This window comes from Meriones unguiculatus, chromosome 18 (assembly GCF_030254825.1).
Source record: "Meriones unguiculatus strain TT.TT164.6M chromosome 18, Bangor_MerUng_6.1, whole genome shotgun sequence".
Classification (NCBI taxonomy): domain Eukaryota; kingdom Metazoa; phylum Chordata; class Mammalia; order Rodentia; family Muridae; genus Meriones; species Meriones unguiculatus.
In genome coordinates this window covers 44,191,738-44,205,554 of record NC_083365.1, presented here as the reverse complement: position 1 = coordinate 44,205,554, position 13,817 = coordinate 44,191,738, and the positions used below count along the sequence as shown (strand labels likewise).

At 36.8% G+C, this 13,817-nt stretch overlaps 1 protein-coding gene across 6 annotated transcripts in view; it reads left to right on the top strand.

Moving 5' to 3' along the window:
- Window positions 1-13,817, top strand: part of Lrrc4c (leucine rich repeat containing 4C) — a 1,367,614-nt gene that overhangs the window by 497,451 nt on the left and 856,346 nt on the right. Inside the window, exon 3 of one of the 6 annotated variants that reach the window (XM_060372128.1) lies at window positions 10,555-10,644. The exons of the other annotated variants lie outside the window; for them this stretch is intronic. The gene's annotated coding sequence lies outside the window, so the exon portion shown is untranslated. The remainder of the gene's footprint in view (window positions 1-10,554; window positions 10,645-13,817) is intronic. 6 annotated transcript variants of the gene reach the window in all.

Below are 13,817 nucleotides of genomic sequence, written 5' to 3'. Positions count from 1 at the left end.
CACCTAATTTATTGGTCAAAGCAAATTGCAAACTCATGTCTAGTTAGAGTACGACAGGCATCCCTCACAAAATAAGATAGTTCTAACAACAAGTGAGAAAGAGACAAAGACATGGGGTCCCTACTGCTGTGTATTCTAAACTCATATGCAGAAACTCAGGAGATATTATGGGTTTGCTCAAAGTGATCAGAAATATGTGAATGTGTTTATCTGTGGGAAGGTTTTAAGAAGAACATGGAAGATCTTATTTTTCTCATTCAGTTTTGACATTAGATTAGAATTCATGTTATTTGCTTGCTTCGCTTAACCTTTGCATTTACAACAAGGATGCCAGATATTGATGTGGTCATGAATAGCTTGACATTTCACCTCTATACATGCAATGGCTAAAAGATCGTTGAGCAGTCAGTGGCTTGCTAATGCCTTAGGAGTTTACAGAGCTGACATTACTAATTACTAGATCATGCTCAATTAAGCTTCTTAAGGCCTCCAACCTCAGGATGACATAAAGTCCTTAAGAGAGCTATCAAGCCACGCTCTTTTCATCACACTTGGGAGACATACTGTAACTACTTAATTATTTGGACTTTCTGACTCTGAAGTAGCTAAGATACTTTAAATTGGAGAGTCTTATGTTATATCATAAAGAAGATATACAATGCCTAACTTTTGTGTGCTATCTTAGTTTGAGTTTTATTACTGTGAAGTGACACCATAACCCTGGCAACTCTAATAAAGGAAAATATTTAATTGGTGCTGGCTTACAATTTCAGAAGTTTAGTCCATTTTCATCTAGCATGGTTATATGCAGGTAGACATGGTGCTGGAGAAAGGGCTCAGAACTATAGTTCTGGATGCGCACGCAGCAGGAAGAGACCATGTGCCAGACTGGGCATAGCTTGAACTGAGGAAACCTCAAAGCCTGCCTCTACAGTGGCACACTTCCTCCATCAAGGCATGTCTACTCCAATAAGGCCATATCTTTTAATAGTGCTAATTAATCCCTATGGCAAAGCATTCAAACACATGTCTCTATGGGGCCATGCCAATTTAAACCACCACACATTTGTGTGTGTGATATATATATATATATATATGAATATAAATTATATGAGGAGATATGTAACAATTTTAAAATATGAATAAGGCAGTAATTCCTAAAGATAAAGACTAATTCAGAGTAGTGTACCTAAAATTACTGACTACTTTATCTCTAATTTTTAAAATACATTCATACTTATATAAGCTTTGTTAAATTAGAAACCTGACATTTTTATTAAAAAACAATTATTGTTATATGTTGCATCTTTTATCTATACAATGAATAAATAAAAATAATTATGTATTAACTATATATCATATGGCAAGTAATTTTCACATTGTCCGTTGCTAAACAAACTTGTATTTCAAAATTGTATGTTCAGAGGAGATACTGGATACAGAGGTGACATCAAAATATGAATGAAAATTTCATAAAGGTGTCATTGGTTATCTCAGAGAACTACAGACAATGAGCTGAAGGAAAAATGAAAAGGGCACATAGAGAGTCAATGAGTGTAAATATGTAAAAATGAGTTGTGCAAGTTAAACCAGAAAGAAGAGTAATGAACAGACAGGTCAGAGTTAGAAAAATCAGAGGGGAATATTGCAGAGTACCCTTCCTGAGCAAAACAGGTTGAGCACCTGCATACTAAACAGAAAAGACAGACATCTAGAAAGAACATAAGTTACTACGATACCTAAGTGCCTGAGAAGAATGCACGTTGCAATCTTGAATAAAGAAAATAAACACTATTAGACCAAATCTCAAAACTGCTAACACTAAGGGCATAGTGGGAAAGCCTGTTTTAGTTCATTACAAAAAAATCAAATCAATTAATTAATTGTGCTTTTCATTATACTACAGAATCCCAAACTGCAATCCCCCCCTTCTTTTTCTTTGCTACAACAGATTGTAGGACTGCTAAGTGTAAAAGCACAACAAATCAATATTAAATCACATTGTCCCAAATGCTATATTTAACACACATTTTCCTCTTATCATTTTACAAATAGAAGAACTGAAGCTGAAGAAGTAAATTTACATACATATGGTCGCATTACTCGCTTAGCAGCAAAGGCTCCGACATAATCTTGAGTTAATGGGATGATAATGAAAGAGGCTCTGATCTGAGATATCATTCTAGTTAGATGACAGGAGGACCATGGGAAAGTACAAGACAGAGGAAAACAGGTGAAGTGTAGGAAGAATGAGAGAAAGGCTGAGAGGGTGAGCCCAATTTACCTAATGTTATGTACTCAAATTTAAGTCCTCATTAGGTTTCTGCAATGCATGGGTCAAAGATTCTGAACATAGATTTCAGAGTCTCCTATAAGCATAGTTGCAAAGCCAGAGGCCTCCTACAGTCTACTATGGTGTTTTAAGCAGTTAAGGAGGTAACATCTGAAACCAATAAGACAGATTTACTAAATAAGCAAAAATGAATGGAACAAGTATACTTATATTTTGTAGAACAGTCAGCATGAATACAGTGGTCTTATATTTTTGTACTGTTGGCATTATTCATTTCGATTATTGTTGGGCACTTCGAAGAGGAGAAAGTGTTTAAAGAAAGAGTACACTTGTGCTTATAATATTAAAGAAGAAATAGTCATGCTCCTGAAACCTGGAAAGGGTTTGCAACAATTTTGGCCTAATGGTGTAAGCCATGTATCATATAAAGAGCCTTTATGCCAGATGTCCTCACTCAGTGTTGTTCCATGACTGATTAAACAGAACTTTATTAGAATAAGAAGCATTTGTTAAGGTACTAGCTATTCCAGGCCTTGTGTGAACATAACTGGTCATATGAAGCTCAAGTGACTGGCTATTCTGGGATGTATTCCGGGGTGAAGAAGAAAAAGGCAGAAAGGAACTGTGACTATTCAAACAGGAAAAAAAATTTGATATTATTATTCTAGAAGTGCTAAATACTACTTGAGGCAGGAACAGAGTGATGGCATGAGCCTTGACTAACTCTAAATAATGGGTCAAAACTCATTCTTTGTCTATTCCTCCATAAAACCTGGGTGCAGTAGGTTTACTCCATGTATATTCTCTTTCCTTTCTTTAATGGCAATCCATACATTTTTAAATATATATTAATTAATTCTCAGTAAAATTTATACCTATATACAATATATTTAGGTTTGATTCACTTCTGACTCCTTCCTCTAACTCCTCTCAGATTCACTCTTCAATTTCCCCAACTCTTCTTTTTTTTTTAAATATAAACCAATAAATGTAGTTTGTGCTATCACATGTATCTTATTTACATTGGTGTGGGCCATCTACTGGAACATGCTCAGCCTACAAGTGGCCCCTACAGTTTGTTTAAGTGGCCACATTTTAAGGAAAATAAATTTTCCCTTTCCACCCAGCTATCAACACTCAATAGCTCCTGAGCTAGAAATAAGTCTCAACAGTTCCTCCTGTGTCTACCATGCTGAAACATTGACTAGCTTGGTCTTGTGCAGGTCAAAAACAAACAGCCACATTTGGTTTGAATATGTGAATGAAGAAGGCGCTATTTTCTTTGGTCCTTCCTGACCTCTTAACAATCTTTTTCTCCCTTTTCTGCAATATCCTCTGAGCATTAGGGATTTTGCTATGCCTGAACATTTTGCAGACACTTATTCTCTGAACTTTAACTAGTCATGAGTTCCTGTACTATATACCATTAACTCTACTAAAAATCTGTGTTAAAAAGTGAGAGCAATACTACTCTATGATTATTCTGGTACAAGTTCAGAGAGTAGTTTGATGCTATGTCCATTTTTATCAAAAAATATTTGAGAAGGTCCCCCCTCCCTCCCTGGGGCTTATGAGTTTTGCAGTCATGATTCTTTTTTAAAATCAATTATTTTTTTTATTAATTAGAATTTATTCACTTTTTATCCCAGCTGTAACCCCCACCCTCATCCCCTCACACTCGCACACTTCCTTCCTCCCTCTTCTCCTCCCATGCCCCTCCCCATGATTCTTAAGCTAGATTTACAGAACAAGGACTTTACTTCCTGCTTTGGAGTGGGACTTAAATCTATCAAGAAAACAGTTATTAATGCTTATTCCCATGACATATGTTTTACTTGTGCTCATATGGACAGCTCTTGTGATGCTGATCATTGCTGTGCCTCATGGGGTTCACAGCTTAACAAGACTATTGAAGACTACTCCCCGTCAGGAATTGGCATAACACCTTCCTAAACTATGAAAGCTGGAGATCAGGGAGGAAGCTTCCAGGATAGTATGAGATTTCTTTCTTATGCCCCATGAAAAGAGAGTGTGGTTTCTTTACAAATAGTGTCTCACTCACTGAGTTTTCTTGAACAACCAAGACCAATGGCAAGAGGCTGTATTATTTGGGGAACTCCAGGACACCTTCGGCCAACAACTCAATGGGGGGCATCTATATTTTTAAATATATTTATTTTATAAATATATATTTTTATAAATACATATTTATTTTTTAATATACAACATTTAGAAACTGAAAGTCACAGCATTGTATACAAAGACCTTCAAGAAAATCAAACCCTAGGGAGTTGTTTGCATGTATACATTTAGTTCACTCTCAAAGGTTTAATAATAGTTGTTTAAAAAATAAAAGATTATCCAGGTGTGGTGACACATGCCTGTAATCACTCAGGAAGGCAGAGGCAGGCTGATATTTATGAATTCAAGGCCAGCCTGGTCTACAAAGCAAATCCAGGATAACCAACACTATGCTGACAGAAACCCTGTCTCAGAAAATAAATTAAAAAAAAGAAAAAAAAGATTTTTTTCCCCCCTGATAGCTGGATCTTACAGTATCAGAAGATCAGAATATACTATGAAAACTACCAAGAGAGAGGAAAAACTAGTCCTAAACAATTGTGGAGCCTATGAACTGCAACAATGACTGGACTGGCAAAATATCCACAACGGTTCAACAATGGCACTTTATCTTGAGGGTAACCAACAGATGCCAGGTTGGACTGGGAGCTTGTTCACTAGGAGAGCTGCTTTCATCTATTATAAAGGGAGCTGTTTTTGCAACAGATGGAGACTATTACAGATATTCACAACTGCTTAAATACAGAGAATAATTGACTTTGAGGTGCCCAACACCAACTAGTATATCTGAAAAAAAAAAAAAAAGATCCTACAGCTAAGGCTTAGGAAAGATCAATAAAGAGAAAGTGGGAAGACTGGAAAGACCCTCAGAGGCTGAGGATGCCAGCTGCTAGAAAGTGTCTCAGACATGTTTTCGCAAAAAAAAAAAAAAAAAATGCTTGCTAAACAAGACTGGCATGATGACAACACCAGTTCATATTGCTGCTCGGACAGGGAAAATTCCTTATTGTCTCATCTTAGATTAAAAAACAAAAACAAACAAAAAAATATGAAAGAAAACTACAGGGGGTCTGGCATAGGGAAAATCTGTTTTCTCCAGTGGCAAGATCCTGCACTGAAGAGATTCTCCAATCCCAAGTGGTCATCTCTAGACTCAGTATGTTATATATATATATATATATATATATATATATCATATATAGCACATATATATTATATACATATATACATATATGCACACAGTACATAGGCATAATAACAACTAAAGAGGAGATAGTGAATTTAGCAGAAAATTACTTTTAAAAAAATGAGGTAAATATCCTACCAGTACCAGCTTGGAAAAGAATGTTATGTTGTTGCAATAAATTTATTTGTAATAAAAATATTAATTTTGCAGTTGGAAGTTCAACTTTTCAAATACCAGGGAATGCAGCTTTGGCTATAGAAATGATTGAAATAGTCATATCTTTTCATTTCTGATAATTTTTCAGGTATATACTATTTGTCACATGAATATATTTTTCTTATATATCCTTTATAAGTCATTACAGTTCACACTCAGTACTGCCTTAGTAAGCTCGATTTACTTTTGTGTTTTCTCAGTGAAGAACTGTTCCTGCTTCCTGGCTCTTTACCTTAAGTAAGTTGTTCAAAGCACTGCGAAGCTATTTCTGGAGTCTATGTCAGAAATGATGACTTAATTATTGTCAGAAACGATGAATTTGTGATTCTGATTATAACCACTTCTTAAAACTCAGCTTTCTGAACTGTTTCTGCTTGGACTATATAAGATAATAGGCAGATCATTCTACCTTTGAGGATAATAATAACACCTTATGTATTTCCATGTATAGTTTTATCAACATTAAACATCCTTCACCTCTAGGGTCTGGTTGGGATGTTTTCAGTTCTTTACAAAATAATTTACCCATGAAAGTCATTTGGTCCAGACTTCCTTCATAATAATTGATGACTTTACTGTGCTTGGGTTTTACATCCTTGCTAAAGTTGTTGGTTTATTATAGTCTATTACTATCGTGGATGCACTGACCCCTCGACTAGGCGACATTTTTTTTTTCCAGCAGAGTGTGTATTAGTTCCTTAGCGCTGTGATATAGTCAGTACCTTAAAACACCATCAGAATCTAAAACCAGTCTCGCTCAATTCCAGGTTCAAAGGAACCTGCATTTTTTATTTTCCAAGGCTTTCAGGAAGAATCTGCCTTTTGGGCTTCAGATATTGTCCCCTTGATCACGCCAAATACAATAGTAGAGGTTTGTATGAGGTTTGTGGATTATTCCTTTGTATAGATAATGGAGCCATTCTCTATTTCCAGAGTTGACTTCTATTTCCATTTTTATATTGTTTGAATATGATATTAAAAACTTTCAGATCATTATTAAATTCTAAATTACAAGCATAATAGACAGTCTCTTCTTGGACTGTGTACATAGAAATTGACTTTCACTTTCTGGAAGATGGGGACAATGAAGCCCATGAAGAGTCAGGAACCAGCTTCTGAAGATCAGAAAGTGAACATTTCAAGACTTGCAAGTCAGACTGTGTCTATGAAAGTTGTTGAACTTGGCAATAAGCATTTTATAAATAGTGGATATTGGTGTACCACAATAAAAATGAATTCTAAAACAAAATGGTTTTTAATATTAGGTCTATGGGCTCTGGTCTAACAACTCTTTCTCATACTAAATATACAACAGCTGGTGGAGATATCTTAAAATATTTCTTAGAATAAATTAATGCATTTCTGAATGAATGGAGTTAGCAACAGTCTAAAGAAAGTCCTTGCAGAAGTTCTTTTGGATTTGCTATTCTAGGGAGAAACTTTTAGGATACAACATTTTTCTTCATTCAACTCCCAAGTCCTGACATTAGACTTCAGTACAAGATTGAACATCATTCAGAAAACTTTCATCTTTCCACAGAACTTATATAGGGATATTCATGCATATGACACTTTTCAATACCACAAGCATCTTCATGTCTGATGCTGTAAGACAAGTTATGTGTTTTCAAAAGTCATCAAAGATACAATAGGCAGAAAATTATGGAATTGTAATTGACAAGTTTTCAATACTTTAACTTCCCTAACTTTAAAACTTTAGGAGTTTGGAACTCTGAGCACCAACACCATGTGAGAAATGTTTGTAGCCTTCTTTGTCTGCTCAAAAGAAAACAGAACCCCAGTGTTTCAGGTGGAGCTGAGTGAGTGTCATCTGCATTAATCGTCTTTTGATCTATGCTGAGTGAATAGATTCATGAACTGACATTTGCTATTCTAGTCACAATGGCTCTTGTCTTAGCAATTCAATTTCAGTGTCTCATAAATTTAATACCTGCTCTATTATCAGAAGATTTGTTCTAAGTTTTACAGCTGAACCTTTTCCAAATTTCCTGTTCATCTTAACCTTTCCACCCTTTCATCTGGGTGCAGAGGGTGGCCTTGTGAAAAACAGTCCCAGTCAACAAAAACGTTGACCTAGTACACTGTGTGTTACCGTTATAATGTGACTAGCCACAAGATCTTATATGCATCAGACACTGACAGCTTTGGCTACATTGAGATGGGGAAATAGTAAGCAACAAACATAGCCATGGGTACAACTTCAGCCCCTTCAGGAACTACCTCCACTGGAAAGGCTGTTATGTGACTTCTTCCTAAATCAGGGATGCCAGAAGAGTCCTGTGAGGGTTAAAAGCAAATTTCTTATTTCTTTCAAAAACATAGCTTCCTTTGGGTTAATATTAACTCCAAGTCTTAGAATGTAACATGAAAAACATTTACTCTCTCAACAAATCGTAGACAACTAAGATGTATCTTGTCTCACTGGGTATGTAAACATTTTCTCACTTGGAGAACAAGCTATTTCAGCATTACCCCTTGTTAAATATATCCCAATTAGGTAAACAATGATTTGAAAAAAATATGAAGCTTAATTTCCAGAGAAGCTGAGGTAATGTCAATCTTTTTATGTATGGATTAATTACATAGATTTTTCCTTAAGAATTACTACTGTAGGATTAAATAAATATCCATAGAATTTTGGGTCAAAATTTTTGTGGGTGGGTTTGTGTTCCTCATCCTTTACTAGAAGGCTAGTCCAGTTAGAGGTTTTCCTAACTGGTCTCTGTGGCCTCTATGGTCTCTGCTACTAGGAGTCTTTGCCTAAGTTCCCCTCTTATCCTCCCAGGAGCCTATCCAGACGTAGGTCTGCAGCTTGTCACAGAGATATCCCCACCCTTAGTTTCTCTTTTCCCTACAGGCCTTTGGTCCTCTTGCCCTTGCTTTCCTCTATTCCGATCCTTTTAATTCTCTGGGCCCTTTCTACCTTATTCCCTCTCTTCAACCATTACTTCTGTCTATTATGTCTCCCAGTCTCAGTGATATGCATCCTCACTTGAGTCCTCCTTATTACTAACTTTGGGTTAGTATTACTATTCTTTGGGTCTGTGCCTTGTAGTTTGCTTATCTTGTACTATATGTCTAAAATCCACTTACAGGTGAGTACATACCTTGTGTGTCTTTCTGGTTCTGTATTACCTCACTCAGGATGATCTTTTCAAGTTCTATCCATTTGTCTGCAGATTTCATGATTTCTTTGATTTTAGTAGCTGAGTAGTATTCCATTGTGTAAAGCGCCGGTTTCTTTATTCATTCTTTTGTTGAGGGACATCTAGGTTGTTTCCAGATTCTGGGCATTATGAATAAAGCTGCTATGAACATACTTAAGCAAATGTCCTTGATGATCTGCTTGGCAGAGCATCTTTTGGGTACATACCCAGAAGAGGTATAACTGGATTTTGCCTACAAGATATGCAGGGATAAAGACAACGCATATAACACAGAGATTGAAGGAATGCCCAAATAATGCTGGGCCCAACCAAAGACCCACCCTATCATAGTGCTAGCCTCTGACACTATGAATGATACTCTGCTAAATTTGTAGGTAAGAACCTGTCAGAGTTTTCCACTGAGAGGCTCTACTCAGAGTGCCTCAAAACAGATGCTGAGACTTACAGCCAAACATAGGGCATCATATGAAAAAGTAGGAGGAAAGAGAAAAGGACCCAGTGGTGAAAGGAGCTCCACAAGAAGACCAACAAAACCAATTAACCAGGTCCCAGAATGGTTTGCTGAGACTGAACTGTCAACCAAGAACCATGCATGAACTGGACTTATACCTCCTACCAAGATGTAGCAGAGGGGCAGCTTAGGCTTCAAGTAGGTACTCTAGCAAAGGATGGGGGGACTGCATCAAACAGGAACTCACTTGTTAGCTTTTAGATCACCTTTCCCTGGTGGGACTTCCTTGACAGGCCAAAGGGAAGTGGAGAGTTCAGTCCTGTTGCAACTTGATGAGCTGGAATAGATGGGAAAGGGTGTTCCCCTTTTCTGAGAAAAATAAAGTGGAGGGTGTAAGAATGGGAGGGGAGGGGAGAAGAGGATATAAGGAAGTAAAGTGAATAAAATAAATAAACAAGAAAAAATCTATCTGTAATAAATAATCTGAAGTAAACTCAATCCTATATATTACATCTTGGATGAGCATAAAAGCATATTCCAAAATATGCTTATTACATCTTGGATGAGCATAACTGTATTCTTTTGAAGCAAAATTAAGGAAATCCATGGAAGCATTATGCTAGACAGTGCTTAATTTATGGTTGCTGAGCTAGAAAATACTTTCAAAAAACATAAGAAACTAGAAAATTTCTATAAAAGCAAGACTTATAGTATAAACATATTTAAAATATATAATAATTTCTTAAAGAAAATACAGCCATCATAATTAAAAACAGAAACATTAGGCTGAGTTGTGTGTCCTTACTAAGGCTATAGTTCAGTGTAACTAGAAATTCTGTATACAATTTGGACTTTGAGTTGTTAGCAGAGACAACTTAAGAGTGAAATAAGTGTTGGCTGTTTGAAATATTTCAGGGTGCAGCTGTCTGGATCCACTGTTATTGTTTCTGGAACACAATGAAGGAGACCATCAACAGAGCTTGTGAAATAGCAAAGCATATTACCCCAGGATGCACAGAGAAAGAAATAATCACATAGGGGTACCAAGGCGATGTCCAGCCCCTTGGAACATGTCCCCAGGGGCATACTTTCTTGAATCAATCTCGGCAATAGTGACATAAAATTTATAATTCCACAGATGAAATTAATCTACTAATGAAGAAATTAATCTACTAATGAAGAAAGAACACACGTGTCCCAGTCCCTTCTCAACAATCGGGTCCATTAAGTGAGTACTAGGTTTTCATCACTTGAGACCTTAAGGAGATGTTGCTTATCTAAATCATAACATGTATTCAGACAGGTTCCAGTTCTCAAAGTTTATTATTATTACCCCAAAAGGTTGTGAAAACATTGATGATCGGTCCATCAAATACATCAATATAAGTCTATTTTAAATGGTTCTGCTTAATTATATTTGAAACAGATTTTAATATTTTTCCTTTTATTGAAAATAAATTATTTCCTTACATAATATATAAGAAATATATATATAGAGAGAGATTACAATTTTTCCTCCCTTTACTCCTCCAAGTTCCTCCCCATTTCCCCTTCTATTTGGATTCACTCCCTTTCTGTCTCTGATGATAAAGAAAAGGAGCTTCTGAGGGATAATAAGTAAATATAACAAAATAAGATATAATAATATGAAAGAAAAGCTATCACATTAGAGTTGGACAAGACAAACAGAAGAAAGAGAGCCCAAGAGAAGGAACAATAATCAGAGACCCAATCATGTGCACACTCAGGAATCCCATAAAACACTAATAGGAAGCTATAATATATACGCAGAGGACAAGGTAAAAGGACTCATGCACACCTAACCAGTCTTGACCTGACTCTCCTTAGCAGGCAGTAAGGAGATAAAATCTGGTCAGGAATGATGCTACCTAATGCTCGGTGCCATCTGCATCAACTAGCCCAACAACAAAAGGACAGGTCTGCTGGCTCTGTAAACCGTGCTACATTTCTTCTCTTTATCTATTTTATATGTCGTGATGTTGTGTCTCTAAATAATGTCTATCTGCAAACTTGGCGCAAAACTAAGATTTTTTAACATATCAAAGTTTAAGGTTTTGGTTAAATGGTTTTAGAGAACAGAGTTTATATTTTGTTTAAATCTGTAGTTCCTGTTGCCATGTGCACATTCAGATGTTTTTCTTTTTTGAGTGATAGAATTTGGCCATTTAACTTCTCCTTTAACCAAATCAATAAGATCCTCAGGTAAATAGGTTATTTTTAATCATTGTTAACTAAGCATTAATTATCATCTATTATTTTGCCCCACCTTCATTTAATGCACATATTTATATGGTAATATTAAAATATAAGAATATGATTTCAAAGTGGTAGGTTCTTTAACAAGTCAGTAGATCTCTTTTACAATATTACTAACTTTTATGTGGATTAAATGATATAACAAACACTCTTCTGACATTTATATGAGTCCACTCACCACTTGTCACAAACTTGGATGAGATTTTTTTATTATTATTATTTCCTTTTCCAGTTGAATAAGTTGGTGACATGAATGAGTTGGTTAGCAGGGCTGCTATCTTAGTTTACTTGGGAAGCTACAATAAAAGCTGAACTTTGTGTAAACAATACACACATTTCTTTCTGACAGTTCTGGTGGCTGAGGAGCCAAAGTCAAGATGTTTGGAAATATCTGCATTTGGAGAGGTCTCTTGATCCTATTCTTGCCACATGTCTGTTCCATGAGTTTCACATGATAGATGTTGCTCTGAAGTGTATGTTATAGTAGCACAAACCACAATTCTGATGGCTCCATACTCTGAACTAAATCATTCCCAAATATCCCAAGCCCTTATATTATTTATTTATTTTTATTTCTTATTTATTTTTCTTAAATTTTTATTTCTTATATTAATTACAATTTATTTAATTTTTATCCCAGCTGTAGCCCCCTCCCAATCCCACCCTTTCTTCCTCATCTCTTCCCTGACCCTCTCTAAGTCCACTGATAGGGGAGGTCCTCCTCCCCTTCCATCTGAACATAGCTTATCAGATCTCATCAGAACTGGCTGAAATCTCCTCCTCTGTGGCCTGGTAAGGCTGCTTCCCCTCAGGGGGAGGTGATCAGCCACCGAGTTCATGTCAGAGACAGTCCCTGTTCCTCTTACTAGGGAACCAACTTGGACACTGAGCTGCCATGGGCTATGTCTGAGGAGGGGTTCTAGGTTATCTCCATGCATGGCCTTGGTTGGAGAATCAGTCTCAGAAAACACCCCTGTGTCCACATATATTTGGTCCTTGTAGAGCTCCTGCCCTTACAATATTTCTATGTTGTTAGAGTTTCAAAAGAAGAATGTCAGATTTGCTTCAGAACACAACACTGAGAAAGCTGGGCTTCATAGACAGCCCTCTGTGGTACATGTCCTTAAAACCTGACTCTTTATACCACTAATAATCAGAACAGAAACTATCAAAAGTCACTCCCATATGCTGAATGACTTTACAAAAGGGAAGGACGGCATCTACCTATATTCCAACTCTAGGAACACATATTCAGTACTATTAAGGAGATTGCTTAATGGTCAAATGGGCCAGGCTTGGTAGTCACAACAATAATTCCAGTGCTTTAGAGGTAAACGTAGGAGGCTCAGGAGTTCATGGTCATTCTGACCTGTTTTGTATTTTCAAAGCCATCCTGGATATTATCAGTCCTTGTTTTAAATACATGAACAAATGAGAGAGAGAGAGAGAGAGAGAGAGAGAGAGAGAGAGAGAGAGAGAGAGAAATAAGCCCAGCACCCTTGGGCAACAAACATAAAGTTAGAGTTACTAACTTACAGTCTAGTTTTTTTATTAATATAGTAGCTTTTCCCTTTTGCTTTTTTGTTTTCTGCATTTACTTATTTACTTATTTATTTATTTATTTTATTAATTACAGTTTATTCACTTTGTATCCCCCCTGTACCTCCTTCCTTCCTCCTCTCCTACTCCCACCCTCCCTCTTCCCCACCCTTGTCCCTCTCCCAGTCCACTGAAAAGAGAGGTCCTCCTCCCCTTTCCTCTGACCCTAGTCTATCAGGTCTCATCAGGAGTGGCTGCATTGTCTTCTGTGGCCTGGTAAGGCTGCTCCTCCTCAGGGGGAAATGATCAAAGAGAAGGCAAATCAGTTCATGTCAGAGACAGTCCCTCTTCCCATTACTATGGAGGCCACTTGGATACTGAACTATCATAGGCTACCTCTGTGCAGGGGTTCCAGGCCATCTCCATGAGTTGTCCTTGGCTGGAGTATCACTTGCCGAAAAGACCCCTGTGCCCACATTTTTAGGATTTGTCACTGTCCTTTGTGAACACTATTTTCATAAGATTGCCTGTACTCTGCCCAGAGTTTGGCTATGAGTCTCAACATCTGCCTCAATACCCTGCAGG